A 16021-nucleotide genomic window follows, 5' to 3' on the forward strand; every position below is an offset into this window, starting at 1 on the left:
GGTAGATCAGCCCTGAGCTGACATCCATGCCAATCCTCCTCTTTTTGCTGAGGAAGACTGGCCCTGAGCTAACATCTGTTGCCAATCCTCCTCCTTTTTTTCCCTTTTTCTCCCCAAAGCCCCAGTAGATAGTTGTATGTCATAGTTGCACATCCTTCTAGTTGCTGTATGTGGGATGCTGCCTCAACATGGCCGGAGGAGGACGAGCGGTGCGTTGGTGCGCACCCGGGATCTGAACCTGGGCCGCCAGTAGTGGAGCGTGCGCACTCAACCGCTAAGCCACGGGGCCAGCCCCTATACTATTGCTTTCTTAGTTGGGGGAATTAAAGTCTCAGCATGAATTTTATTAGGCCTGATATAATCACAATCTTCAGTCTATCTTTTCCCAATCCATATCCTTTATGTCACCAACATTTTTTCTAAAATGCAGATTGAAGCATGCTTTTACTTGCTCAAAATCTTTTAATAATATTCCATTGCCTATAAAGGGAAGAACAAACACCTTAACATGAATTTCAAAGCTCTCTATGATCAGACCACAACCTATAATTCCAACCTAATTTCCATTATACACAATTCTACAACCACTCTATACTAGAAGTAAATATCCCTTCCTTTCTTCTTTCATTAATTTGTGCATTCCTGCATTTTGCAATAAACATTTCTCTGAACATGTATTATTTTGATAATCATGAGAAAATAGTTAAAAATTTACACATAATGGTGAAAACAGGCAAGAAAACAAACAATTAGGATAAAATGTGTTAGGTGTTGAGACCAAGTTAAGCATAGCATCCTGGAGATGCTTACAGGAAGGGAGCTGAATGCAGACTGACAGTCAGGCAGATGTTGACAGGTCAATACAGACTTCTAGAAAGAGACGGTACCCGATTATGCTCAAATTTAAATGGAAGGAGCCAGTACAGGGAGAAATGGCAATTGATGAAGAAACAGCCTTATGAACAGAAGAAGGGAGGGATCTAGCATATAGAAGCAGGGGGCAAGACTCCTCTTCCAGCTGTGGCAGGAATGTGGGAGGAAAGGGTCAACATCGTGTCAGTTAGGAAAGCTCTCAGCTCAATTAAGATACACTTAAGTAACAAAGATTTAAGCACTAATAACACTTAATCGTCTCATATATTGAAAGTTCTAGGGGTGAGTAGTTCAAGAGTTGGAAAAGGACTTTAACAGTGTCATTAAGGACCCACACTCCTTCTGTCTTTCTGAACTGCCTTCCTTATTGTGTGGGCTTCTCATCTTTAGCCTCATTGTCTTGTGTGTTCGACTTATTAAGTTTATGCTGTGGTTACCAACAATGTCCAAATTTCAGTGGTAGTTTAAAACAATGATTTTTCATTCTCATCATGTTGTCTTCAGCTTTTCATTCTAGGCTATAAATTTGAGGAACAGCCACCATCTGGAACATACTATTCTCATGAGAGAAGGAAAAAGGCAGAGTTGATTCATAGAATGGTTCTTCTTTTTTTTTTTTTTTTTTGCCGAGGGAGATTGGCCCTGAGCTAACATCTGTGCCAATCTTCCTCTTTTTTGTATGTGGGACACTGCCACAGCATGGCTTGATGAGCGGTATATAGGTCTGTGCCCAGGATCCGAACCCACAAACCCTGGGCCGCCAAAGGGAAGCATGCGAACTTAACCACTATGCCACTGGGCCAGCCCCCATAGAATGATTCTTAAAGCTCACATCGGATATGGTGTATGCTGCATTCCATTGTCCAAAGCAAGTCATGTGGCTGCATCCAAGCATCAAAGGTGGAGAAATAGCTTCCTCTCAAAGGGAGGCACTGCAGGTTACATGGCAATCAATACGGATATATTAGTCTCTAAGAGGAAGGCAGCAAATAATTGGGCACATTAGTATAATCTATCACACCTTTCAAGGCTGCAAAATTTCTGTATAATATTACCTTTCACAATTGGGATAAAAATCAGAATAAGGGGTGTACTTCTTCATGTCAAGGAGCAATATGTGTTTGCAATGAATAGATGAATGCCTTGATGCTATTTTCATTAGTAAATTAACAAATATTTCTCAAAAAAGGTGTCAGGAAATACAATATGATTTCAATACAACAAATTTCCAAGAAAATACAAAAGAGAAAGAATTAATAACTATTTTTTCTTATTGCATTCTTCCAGGGCCTGCTCAATTTTTAGTGTGTCTTTTCTCCCTACAGTCAGTCATTGTTGAGTTCTTTGGAAAAATACAATTCATTGTTATGAATTCTCAGTATGAGATGACTCTCTCTGAACTGTTGGGCATTGACTTCCAAATTTGTCATGTTAGTACCTGTTGGAGAATATAAACACCAACGTTCATCTCCACTGAGCATAAATTTTTTTATTAATCTGTAACAATGAAATCTACAGAACGAGTTTAGCATAAATTGGTAAAGGCTCTCTTTTGGTAGCCAAGAAGTTTATCAATACCTCTGTGGCTTTAAAATTTTAGAGTATTGACAGCCCTAATTTGTGAATCCTTTTCTATACAATCTAAAGATATCAGATTGTATTGTGTTATTATTTCTAAATACTCTACAACTTTCCCAGTTAAATCACACTAAACTCCATGATGCTCTAAAACAGCCTGAATTCTTAAAATGGAGGAAGTGTGCATTAGAGAAACTTTATGAAGACTTTAAGCCTCATTGTTAGTTTGGAAAACAGTCATCATGTGATTTTGATTACAACATACACAGAATATCTTTGAACTGTTAATATGAACATGAAATATAAAACCATCTTGGAGGTTGTCATAGATTGTGAGTCTGAAAATGTGTGAAGGTATATACAGCACTTGCCAAGTGCCCTTCATTCCACCTTAACCTTGAATTGAAAGCAGGAGCATTTGTTTTACCCTCTGGTTGGCATGAGAGCCTCTGTTTGACCAGATGTTGATAGAGGCTATATGGGGCTAGGGTCAAGATCCAAGCACCTTAGTGGAGAAAGGATTGGGATACCCAAAGGATAAGATGCATTAAAAACATGCACAAAACATTTGATTAGAGGGCAGGAATTTCAAAACACCTATTGTTATTTGAAATAAATTAAATGAAAACAATGGTTTGTACTGAAATCCTTCCTCCTAGAAATCTGTAGCAACATGGAGGAAATCTAGCTTTGAAGTGTAGCGAGTTCAGATGTTTTCAGCTCATACTCCTTCAGCTCTTCAGACTATTCAGCAGCACCTTCGGCGTGCTCTGCTGCCTCTTAGCATACGAGCCAGGATAGTTAAATGTTCTCTCTAGGAACTAATGCCAAGAGTTTCAAGCAAAGCATATTAGTAATATTTTTAAAAAGATTGAAGTGCTTCCAAGTGGGAGAAGATTTAAAAAATCTTATAACCAAACCCAGGTGTGCACTTTTACAACCAATTTTTTTTATTACAGTGAAGGGAAATAAGAATCATTGAAATTCATAGTTGACCATTAAATCCCTAATTTTAGTCTTTATATAATTATCTTGCATTCCAATATTTTGCAAGAACTATCGAATATCAGTGAACCGGAATTTGACGGATTTTATATTTTTTCTTTGACCCTGCATACCTTCTATTTATAACCCATGATGAAATGACCAAATGTCAGAGGTCTGAAGGAGGCTCCTGGATAATTCAGAGACTCTACATTACTAAAGTGTCTATCTATTATTGTTCTATCCATCAATCTGTTCTCTACCCCTCTATTTCTCTTTAGAGAGACACTGAAGTTCAGAGTAGGCCTCAAAATTCAGATAAAGTCTGTCTTCAGCCTTGGCTTGAGTCTCAGGCCATAGATGACCAAATAGAAAATGCCTATATAGTGTCATTTCTGACATCCTGACCTTCCGTGTGATCAATGACATAGGTGATCGTCATACCTAACAGGCTTGACAATGTCTGTACCACAAATGAGGCACTCACGTTTATTGTTAATATCTGAATGTTCACTTTCAGATAAATGTGCCATTCAAAGATGTAACTTGGAGTAAAACAATATGCTTATATGCTTTATACGTTGAAATTGTAACGGAGAGCTAAAGTATAAATGCATATTTAACTGCAAAAGCAAAATGCCTTAATTAATGATGATTGTATTAGCAAGGCCATTGGCCTCGAGTGCAAGCAATGTTATCTGGTCCAGCTTTCATCAATATGAAAGTAGTCATTTTATGCCTACATCTCTCTCAGTTGGTTCTGTACCTGGGATGTGTTAAAATGTTTGAGAATAGACCTCCAGAGCAGACGTGTTTGTTGGGCCCTCCACATCTACATTCCACGAACTCCTGAGCTGAGATCCCGGTGGGTAACAGATCTGCTGCTTCAGTTTTGTTCCCTTATATTAAGGGATTTGTATCCATAAAATAAGCAGTCATTTACCTGAGCTCATTTAAGGAGGTTTCTGCTCTTTGCCCTAACGTGACATACGAAGCCAGCACCCTTTATTTCACAAAGCAGCTGAAGCCCTTCAAGAACTCTGTACATACGTTTGACTCATTGATGATGAGAACTGTGATTTCTGATGAACTGAAAAGAACACGAGAAACTGAACCGTGAAGTGACTTTCCCAGAACCACAGGAAGGATGTGGAAGGATGTGGACAAGGAGCAGAGGAAGGAGTCTGAAGAAGACGTGTATTCTGACCTTGATCACTGGCTTTGTGTCCAGATGAAGGTTTGCCTCTTCCCCACAGCAGAGTCCCAGGCACCACGACTGAGCTGGGCCCTTCTGCAGGGCGCTGCAGCTGCGCTAGCTTGGGGCTCGTGGCCCACAGCATACAAGGATTAGAGGAACAGGTTTCAGCAGGGGATTTTTAGGCATAATAACTTAATTTCTTTCACTTAGCTTTAAAAATTCTAGTATATTTTGTGTAATAGCAATATTTGTAAGAATTTAAAAACCCAAATAGGGGCTTTAACATTAACTTTGTTACTGCAGATGTCTTTATTTCAAATGATGGAGAACTGGCCAGTTCTAAAATTAACTTTTATTGATTTAAATTGGACCAGTCTAGGATTTCTATTTCAAAGTATTATAAGATAATGTAGCTATTACTGTAGCCATTGAGTCTGGTAAAGTCAAATGCCGAGAGTCAGGTAGTGACTGTGTTTTTCTTAACTTGGTTATAACTATTAAGGTTTTGGGGAGGACCAAAAAATAGCACCTTTTTTTCCCCTTCTGTGTTTGGAACCAAGTGAGAAATGAGGCACAGGAGACACTGCGGTGGAAATTAAAATGCCAGACACGTTGCTGAAGTTGCAGATGGGAGACTGGGCGTTAGATCTATGGCCAAAGGGGCTTGACTGTCCATGTACCTACCACTTCTAGGCACAGCTGGACAGCTCCGGGCCTCCTCGGCTCCCCCACGTGCAGACAGAAAGATCAGAGAGACACGGAGGACAGCTGGGCTGAGCCGGCTCAATTCTTTCTCCCAAACACACAATCTGAAATGTGGCTTCTCTCTCAAGGGCAGGAGTGAGTGAGGGCTGGAGGCCGAGAGCACCGAGGATCAGGGGCAGCAGCTCTCCATCTCGGCAGCACGTTAGAACTACGGGGCAGCTTTAAAAATGCTGATGCGTGCGACCACCCTAAATGAATTACACAGAAATTTCTGATGGTGGGACCCAGGCGTTAGTATTTTTAAAAGCTCTCCAAGTAGATCCAACATCTAGCCAAGCGGTGCAATAGGAATTCTTCACGTGAAAACACGAGGTCAGGGAAGTGGAGGTTACCTTACACTGTTACCCAGAGAGAAAAATTGAACCAGGGTTTCAGGCTTCTTCTTGGGCCCTGCTAAGAGACAGTAAAAATAATTATGTCTTAGTCTGTTGAGACTGTGCTGGCTTGTTGCTTAGAACTGCATCAATGTTCCCAAGCATATTTTGGTGTTGAGGGAAGGTAATCCAGTGGAGAGGTTGGGTTCGTTCTTTGTACGCGCATTGTTTAAGCCCAGATAGGTGAGTATTCTTTTCTAAAACTAAATCCACTCAGGAAAAGTGAAGATTTGAGACAATATTTGGGACAACTGAAGCCTAAAACTCTGCAGGTGACTTGTGTGTGTGTGTGGCCTGAGGACGGCCAGGCTAGGAGAGGCAGCGCACCGTCTGCCTGCTGCGGCGACGTGCCATTCCGGGGACACCCATGGAGGCGAGAGTCCAGCAGTGTCCCAAACAATCTGCAGCCACTGTCTTGGGGATATTTTGGGGAAAGGAAGATACAACAAAAATGTGTTGGCGTGCAAATGGGACAACGCTATCATTGTTTTGGTCACTGGCACTGTGGATGGACCGCAGCAAATGTTCTCTGCCTCATTTTCTCCTGTGTGCTCAAGTTCGGGCCACTCACCTCTGAGTGCAAACCTCCCTCCGGTTACTATCCGAGCTGCCAAAAATAATCAATACCTGTTGTACTTGTGTTGATGGATTGGAGAACATTTATTGCTACTTCTGGGGAAAGGAAAAGTACTTCAAAGAGTCTATCCTAAGATAGTAGGTCATCAATAATTCTACAGTTAGTTACTGAGCCATGACTGTGGGGTTAGTACAGATCTAACACTACAGACGACAAAAGTACAGAAAGAGTTCTAGCCCAGGCAGCTTAGTAGCTGGTCAGACAGATAATACACACACACAAATTTAAATATCTGGATATGATCTTAGTGCTAAAAAAATCAGGAGTTACAAGCTCTAAGTTCTGTAGTGTTGAAGAAGAAACGATCACTGGATACCTCAGGAAGTCTTTCTGCAAACATTTCCTCCTGCCTGATTAGTGCGGGAAAGCCAGTTGTGGAAGGAGGCCTGCTCTTCATAAGTGCTGGTCAACAATGCTCTGCATTTGCCTGTCTTTTTATTCTGATGCTTTGACATCTGGGGCCTTGCTGACCTGCAGGGATGGTCCCTCCCAGGATTAGCTAATTCTTAGAGATCGTAAACAACTCTCTAGGGAGTGTGCCTTCCATATGCAAACCAACCAATGCAGAGCCTACCCACCCCACCCGCCACCTCCTTTATCAGACCCTCACACTCAAACCACTCTCTATCTGCCTCAATTGCTAAGAGCCAGGTACTAGACAACTAGGGGCAGCCCCTATGCCCCCAGAGCCCATTGAAATTATTCAGCCTAGCTAATCCTAAGCCTGCTTACCCTGCCTCACCTGTTCCTTCCTGAGGAAACCTCAACAAAGGCTCCTGCTCGTGTTTCCCCCTCACTCCCTCTGCCTCTGACCCATCCTGGTGCTTCTCCGTGCGGTCCTGCCTGGTGTGGTATGCCCCCTCCTCTTGGGAACTGTTAGTAATAAACTGTCTTTTCAATAGCTATTGTCTCTTGAACTGTTGGTCTCACCATATCTGAATAATGATAAAACCTACATTTTAAAACACAGCCTTCTCCCCCTGCCTTGAAACACAGTCTGTATGTGAGGGATGGTGTTTACATATATTTCAGTTACTAGCAAGAAGATTTCTGATGTATTGAAGGTGCGGGTTCAAAAGTATTTCAGATAGCCTTGATATTTACATATCATCTACCTTTTTTTTTTTTTTGGCAGAGAAAGATTCACCCTGAGCTAACACTTGTTGCCAATCTTCCTCTTTTTTTTCCTTCCCCAAAGGCCCAGTGCATGGTTGTATACTCTAGTTGTAAGTCCTTGTAGTTCCTCTATATGAGCTGCCACCACAGCATGGCTACTGACAGACGGGTGGTGTGGTTCTGTGACCGGGAAGCAAACCCAGACCACCGAAGTGATGACAGCATGGAAATTTAACCACTAGGCCATCAGGGCTGGCTCTCATCTACCTTTCTTTCGTAGACTTTCTCATTCACATTCAATATCTTCTCCTTAAATATGTCCAGTATTTTTCTTAAAACTTTTTATTTTGAGATAATTGTAAATTCACATAGTTGTAAGAAATAATGCAGGTAGATCCCTTGTACCCTTCACCTAGTTTCTCCCAGTGGTAAAATTTTGCAAAACTACAGCACGATGTCACAACCAGGAAGCTGACGCTGGTATGATCCACAGATCGCACTCAGCTTTCTGCGGTTTTACCTGCACTCTTGTGTGAGTGTGCATTTAGCTCCATCACGTGTGCAGACTCCTGTGACCACCACCACAGCTGGGGTGCAGAGCAGAGAGCAGGTCCATCACAGGGATGCTCTGTGCTACCCTTTAAAGCCACGGCCAACTTCCACCCTTCCTCCTCCCTAACTCCTGGCAAGCACTAACCTGTTCTCCATCTGTATAATTTTGTTCTTTCAAGATGTTATATAAATGGAATAACACAGTATGTAACCTTTTGAGATTTGTTTTTCCACTCCACATATTTCTCTTGAGACCATCCAAACTGTTGTGTGTATCGATACTCCGTTCCTTTTTATTGCTGAGTAGTATTCCATGGTATGGTTGTTCCACAGTTTGGTTAATCATATACCCATTGAAGGACATCTGGGTTGTTTCCAGTTTTTTTAAAAAACATACATTTGGCATCTATATTAGTCACCCAGACTCCACACTTATGGTCTCAAATGTGCCACTGTTCTAGCTACATTCTTATCTTCCATGTCCACTGTGTGGCATTCCTCTGTCCCTACCAGCATCATTGGGTGCTTTAAAGGAGGCAACTTTTCTAAAATCAGAGGACAAACCCTTCTTTACCCTTAGGATAACTACTCATTTTCTGTGTGCCTCATTCCTTGGGATTATTACTCATTTTCTCTTTGCTTCCTTTCCCCCATCTATATGTGGAGCTAATAAGTGTTTCTAGTGTTGAAAAGGTTAATGTGATCACCTCTGTTCACATAGTCTGAGAAGAAAAGGGCCATATAAATCATTCATTTATACGGGTGTGAGTCAATTCCTCCAACCAGAGCTGAAGTTACTGGGAATCAAAAACAGCTTCCCCAGCTGCTGCCACCTCTCCCAGGCCAGGTTCTTTCCCAGTAACATTTAGTTCCCAGAATCCTGTCTTTCCAGGGGTCCAGTGTTGCTTAGACTTTGTCCAGGTGCAAACCTCTTAGTTAAAGTTGGCAGACACACCAGATTATTCATTATCAGCTACTAAAGAAAGAATTAGCTGGACCTGCATGGGTTTGGACTTGTAACTCAATTAAGATATTAATTAGAAAGGTGCCTTGGTAAAGTTCAGGCAGAGGCCACATGCATTCTCTCTTCAGGCTAAAAGTTTGCCTTTCTTGTAGACTCTGTGTTTAATATGTCTTATTTTTCTTCATCCAAGTACCAAAAAGGAATGCTTATGCATTTAGAGCCATCATGCTAGAATTTTTGGAAATTCACACTCATTGGAATTCCAACCAAACCTACCTCTGGATGAAGACAGAACGATCCAGGCTGAAATATCACTGTCTGAACACCCTGGTTCCATTAGCCACAACCTGGAGGGGAAGTGAAGCCCTTCTCCTGGGCTCGTGGCCTCTGTCACCCAGCATGATGGCTCCGGGGGCTGGAGTTGTACCAGCAATCTGATTTCCAAATTTTCCCCAGTGATTTTGATGATCAGCCAGGTTTGGGGAACCTGTCCTAGGGGACATTTCAGGAAAGCCCCTTCCAAGTCTTTCCCTCCTCCTTGAAATATACAGGATCAGGAAACAACCCAGAGATTGAGACACAATTGACTTGAGGAGCCTGGAGGTTAAGCTGGAGATCTTGAAGTTTCTGAAGTTGGATGTCTCAGAGGAAGCTGCGTAGCATGGCTGGTGGGCCCAGTGTCTGATCACCTGGCTCTAAGGCAGAATAAGCACAAACTTGGCAATTGTGTAGCCTCTGACAGCCTCAGTGGGGGAGGTTAGAATGGATGTTCTCTTAGGTCACTTCTAGATCAAAAGTTCAACAATCTGCCTGGGAAACCCAGCTTCCTTGTACAGATCAATAGGACCCACAGTAAGGACAGGCTGACTCTGCGACCCTGGGAGACTGAGCAGAGGGAAGCGTGGGCCTATGTGAGAAGTATGGGACACAGGACAGATGGTTCATAAATGTGAGTGAATGAAGCTATGGCAGAATCAGTGAATAGATAAGATGGGAGACCTCATTGCCTAAGAAATCTGGGGTGCTGTGACCATGAGTGGATTCCTTCTCTGAGGCTGCTTCTCAAAGATCCTAACCTGGCTCTACCTCCTCGGACTGAAGCCCAGGGAGAGGCACAGGAAGTTTGCTTACATTAGGAACTCCTTTCTGTCATTTCTGTGCTGCCTGAAGGGACCTCACGAAAGACAAAGATATAAGTAAATGTTTGTCTCCAGAACTCTGCAATCCCAGATATTGGCCTGCTGGTAGGGTTCATGAAAAAACCAACAATAGCTCTATAATGTCATCCAGCACATCAACCTGAGCCCATAAGCTTTCTGCTCCTTAAACACAGGTAATGCTGAGAGAAGGAATATATATCCTTTCTCAATTCTCATTGAAGCTATGCCCTGAAAAGTGAAGCACAGGACATTTGGTTTTTTAAAGCAATAATTCATGTATTGATTAAGAAAGAACAGAGTTGTCGTCTATCTTTATAATCTTCAACTTTAAAATTGGAAATAACTACAGTCACAAGAAGACTCCCATAAGAGAGAGTGTGGGCAGTTTTCTAGTGCTCTCTGAAAGGAACATGCAGATACACACAGAGCAGGGAGTGTGCATTTGACTAAGAAACAGAAAACCTTGCGAGCTGGGTGTTCTGAAGAGCTGAGCTCATGTTCTGCGCTATGCTGGTGCGTACCTCAGAGCATGAAACAGTTAATAAGGTACTCAAGCTTAGGGAAGTATTACCCATTACACACAACAGAAGTTCTGAGTAGCTGGCTTGTTTACCTTCTGGGTACCTAGTGTAAGGGAGACACTGCTGAAAATCAGAACAAAGCATCTGCCTGTTACAATAATTGCTGTAGCAAATTATCACAGATTTGAGTGACATTAGCAGAACTCTGATTTCTAGAAAATTAAAAACAGGCAAAAGGAATTTTATTATAAAAGAGGAAAAGTTTTATGAACGTGGAAAGAGAAGTAAAGCTAATTTGTGAGGCTCTGTAGATTCAAAGTCAATTTGTTATTTGGCAAATTTCCCTACACATTGGTTTGTTTCTAAAAATCACATGCCAGGTAAATTTAAAAGTAAAGTTTTTCACATAATTATCAATTTGCTAATTTAACATAGTTTTGGTTTCCTTGCTTTTAAAATGTAAAGCTGCAAGACTTTGCATTTTCCGCGGCTATCTGAAAATCCCCTTCCGCTGTGAGTGGAGTCGTAGGGGCTTGTCCTGGGCGACGGTCAAGCCGGCCCTTCTGGGTGCACTTCCAGCTTTAAACCGCTTGGGTACTCGATATACATTTCTGAGTGAATGCATAGATGAATAGCGTTTCCTGTCAGCGATAAAAGAATGTACTTTGTATTTATCTTGCTTTAAAGTGAGTAGCATTACCTAATAAGAATATAGATTGTATTATAAATTCAACGGCAAAATGAAGTCCCTAACGGTTCCGAGTATCTGACCACATTGTCTGGACAAGTCCGAGCCAACAACACGCTTTTGCTCATTCAAAGTGCCAATATTTTCTAATCGTTCTTTCCTCACTGTTTTCGGCTTTGTTTTTTAAATTCCACAGCTGGGGTACGTGAGAACGGCGATGCGGGATCCCAGCTGCCTTTTTGAAGTGGATTTCTTCAGCATGCAGGAAATACAATGTTTTGTTTTTCTCAATTTTCATCATGCTTTTAATTCTTTTCCTAGAACTCTTTTGCTCCATGCCGAGAATATTTCCTGGTGGGAAGCTGGACCTCAGGATGGTGCGGGAGGACTGTGCCCTGTGGGGTGTCAGTAGCTGTTCTCCCAGCAACCCACGTCCTCCCCGGTAATGCCAGTTGACAGTTTTTCTTTGAAAATCTCTCTTTCTCTCATTTACCTATGTTAGGAAAGCTCTACACATTTATAGAATTGTTTCTTACTAATACGTGACAGTCTTCCTTCCAGAAGCCAGAAAGAACTCCCGCGATGCTGTCCGTGCACTGCCACGTGAGCAGCACTTATGAGCTAGCTGTGGAAGTACCTCTGTGCTCCCTCTAAGAGTCCATGGAATGTGGGAAGTATTTTATCTTTAATTTTGTGACCCAGATATCTTCTGAGTCTTGTTAGATTCTAGCAACAATGACACACCCTGTGCATAAAGCTTGCGCCTTGTAGGGGTTTTCCCAGAAATGCACTCACACCAAGCATGAGTAAGTCTTGGGGGACTGATAAAGCTCTAGGGGTTTAAGGGAAGAGCCATCTGCCACTTCCCTAGGAGCGCACTGTCTCTCATTTCCTCCCGTGTCTCCTATAATACCCTCAAACCCAGATTGCCAACCAGCCTCCCCCTCCCCGTCAGCTCCAGATCCTTCCTTTCCCTCCCTCCTGCACAGCACTTCCCGCCTTCCTCTGGACTCTCGTTGGGCAGCTGACAGCTAGGTCTAACTCCCCAGGGCAGTCCTTACAAAATGCAAAAACAAAACAGCACAAAACTCTTCCCGAGTTGAATTTTGATTAATGTTTTTTCTACCTTGTTACACTCATGATATTATTCAGCATTGTAGGTTAAATATTTATAATTTTAAAAACTCCCATTCATCAAGGATCCGAAGCTGCTGGAAGGAAGTTTTAACTATAAAGTAGGGCCCTGGAGTTCACAGACTATGCTGAGAGAATAAAGACAAGAAAACAAACACACTTTGAATGTTTCAAAAAGCAGATAAACAATCAAAATCGCTAGTTTCTCTAAAATTTGAAGATGTTCAAGATAAAACAATAACTGAAGAGCTCAATTGACCTGAATAATGCAAAGTATACAATTTTTGCATTGCTGTCTGTATAAAACCAGATATTTATCATAGAGCACGTCACAAATAAGATAGAAATCAGGCTGATGTTCCCCTGATCTAAGAAACCGAATCAGCACTATTGTTCCTAATACCATGTAGTTGATTAAAAGGCTCAAAAAGAGTTTCTCAAAAATATTTGCATCTGTAAATTACATGTATTATAAGAGAAATTTAAAGTGAAATAATTTTACTGTATTCTTATGTAGTTAATTCTTAATAAAATAGAAACAATTACTTTTAATTTTATAGTGTAAAAATAATTTTTGATTACATCTTGTAGCAATTAGTTTATATTTCAGATCATTTTTTCCCTCTGCTGTTAGTTTTAATCCCAGCATGCATCATAATTTAAGAGCTTCTATTGTTTTTAAATTCCCTGATAATTTAACATGTGCTCTGTAGTCAGATACTTTGGAAAGTGTTACAGAAAATCATTTTGGGTATCTTGAGTATTGATGTGGAGTTGAGAAAAGTTTGTGTCTCTCCACAGCACACACTCGCACCATCATCTTGTTAGTCTTCATTTACTCCACCAGGTCATCTCCCCCTTCCTCTGCTCTGCTCTGCGCCCCTCTCCACAAGGCATCAAGCTGGTTCCCTTGCCCTCTGGCCTCAGGTTGGCTTCATCCAATGAGGGGCATTGGCAGGAAATCAGAACCCTGGAAGAGAAGGAGTTGGGGTCCTTATCCCCGCGCCCTCCTCGACTGACTGTGGTTTTGTAACAGCAAAAGGGTTTTGTCCCTTACAAAGGGTCATCACTCATGGAATCATGGGATGAAGTTCAAAACTGGATATCAAATGGCTGTTGCTTTTAGTGGCTATCACGACAGCAGTGAGTGGAAATATTATGGGTGGGGCTGGACTAGCTGTTCCAACTGCCCTGTAGAATATATACGAGTAAAACAGCAAAGCTGAAGTCTTACATGCCCAGCTCAAGTGACTGGTAGAGAATTAGAAAGTCTGGGTGGTGGCTTTAAGGGATCCCTTAGTTCCTGTGGTTGCAAGGCTGACTTGGATGAGGTTCAAGATGAAGGCCTACTTGTAAAGGTTGCAGAGTTCCCACACCAATTCAGTACTCAACCCTCCAGGTCTCTTGTTCTAAGATAAGAACATTGCTAGGATGTATCCTATACTGAGGTATAGAGTGAAAATCTTTGGGCATAAATAGACGAGGTTGAGAAATTTGATACGCAAATCTCTCTGAACCTTCCTTGATAAGCAGAATTAACTCTTCTACCATCTGAGGGAATTAGACTTCTTTTGCATTAAAAAACCTTCAATGACCTCACCAGGGGCAGTTGCCTTAAAAGGAGGTGCTAGTTATCCTCAGGCTCCACCTCCACCTCTCCTCATGCCTCCAAGCATCAGGGGCTACACTTTCAGAGGGAGTGCTTACACACCAAAGGAGTTGAGGATCTTGGGGTGGGGGTAGTGCATGTTTAAATGTCAAAATAAAGTGTGTCAGAATAAGGAAGACAAAATATCAGATTGGAAGGGATCAAGTTTATCTACATGGGAGCATTTGCTTGAGACTTGAGAGCTAGTGTGTTGACTCAAACACCTAGGAGTGGTATTAAACTGCTACCAGGTTGGATCACTGAAACCTGGACTACATGGTGCCTACCTCAATGAGTTTCAGATGTCAGAACTTCCCTGTCATACTGCAGAGAGGGCATCCAAAGGGTCAGGGAGTAGAGAATGTTGGAATGCATCTATCATTTGCAAACTGCTCAGCTGGACCCAAACATAACCCCTCCGCCCAGCGGACATTTCCCAGAGGATCCAAGACATTAAGAAATGCATTGGTGGAATATGGTTAGCTGAAGACAATGGCAGCTGCCTAGGTGTGAGTCTACTAATATTTATCTCAAATATAATATAGAACAACAACAAGGAAAAATAAAACCACCTAAAAATTGCACCCTTGGGAGAAGTTGAAGATGGACAAAGCCCAAAGTCCAAATTAATCAAAGTAAAGAAACAAACAAACAGAACCCCTCACCAATTTCACAAAGTAAAAAAAGAAAAAAACAAGCACCAAAACCTAGTGACTAACCCATTGCAGAGCTTTGCTACAAGCAAGAGCACACAAAGCAACACACAAGGAAGAGAGAAGCAAGTGGTTGGCAAATAGCCTAAGGTTTATATGAAAAAATTTCCGGAAAGAGTAAGTCCATTCTAGGTGTAAAATACTACAATAAGTGTTCTGGTGGATTGTTGGGGGAAGAGGAGGAATCCCTTTCTGCCCTTTTCCTTAAGGTTCTTATGGCTGGCCAAATAATTAACAAGACAGGTTAGCAGGAGAAAATAATACCAAGTTTAATAACATGTATACATGGGAGAAAGCAGGGACACTGCATTTCTCAACACAATAGCAGAAATTCTCGTCTTAAATACCATGTTCAGCCAACGACAAAGGAGGATGTTGGGGGTGGGGGGAGTCAGTTACAGGAGATTACCACTAAAGCACAGTAAACTAGAGTAAGGTTATTATGCAGATTTAAGGCCTCACCTTCCACATTGATAAGTCTCTAGAAATGAGGCCATCCCCCCTCTTCCCAATACAGAGAAGGAGATGCCTTTACAAATGGAGGTTTCCCTTATAAATGTAAATGTTTGTCTGGCAACTCCTTGCAGGGCCATCCAGAGAATGTGGCCAGAGAGACATAAGATGGGCTTGTTGATGCCTTTTCTATTGTAACAGCTATTTTACATTATATTACAGCCATCAGATAGAAGATCTGTTCCAGGAAGGAGTTACTATGTCAAATTCTTTAGGCAGGTAGTGGGGGAGGTCAAATGTCCGTCAGAGAAAACAACCAAGGTAAAGAGATAGATTTCAGGGTGGCCAAATCTTGATCTCCCACAAGATCAAGGCACATCCACCAGAAAATGGACTTGAAACACTGTGTGATGTAAAGTGGCAGTCTTCAAAACTCTTAGTTTCTAGGAGAGAAAAAAGCAGAAAGGAAAGGAAAGGTGATCTTTGACAATTGAGTGGTAAAGAGGAAAGAAGGAAAAGGGAAAACTTTAGGGTCTCGCAAGAAAAAAAGAGGAACGAAGTATTGGAGGCGATACAACACTTTCCTCCCATTAAAAAATCCATGAAAGGGGCCGGCCCCATGGCGTACTGGTTAAGTGCACATGCTCCACTGCTGGCGGCCTG

The sequence above is a fragment of the Ceratotherium simum genome, chromosome 13 (genome assembly GCF_057802395.1).
Source record: "Ceratotherium simum simum isolate JZ-2026a chromosome 13, ASM5780239v1, whole genome shotgun sequence".
Lineage (NCBI taxonomy): Eukaryota > Metazoa > Chordata > Mammalia > Perissodactyla > Rhinocerotidae > Ceratotherium > Ceratotherium simum.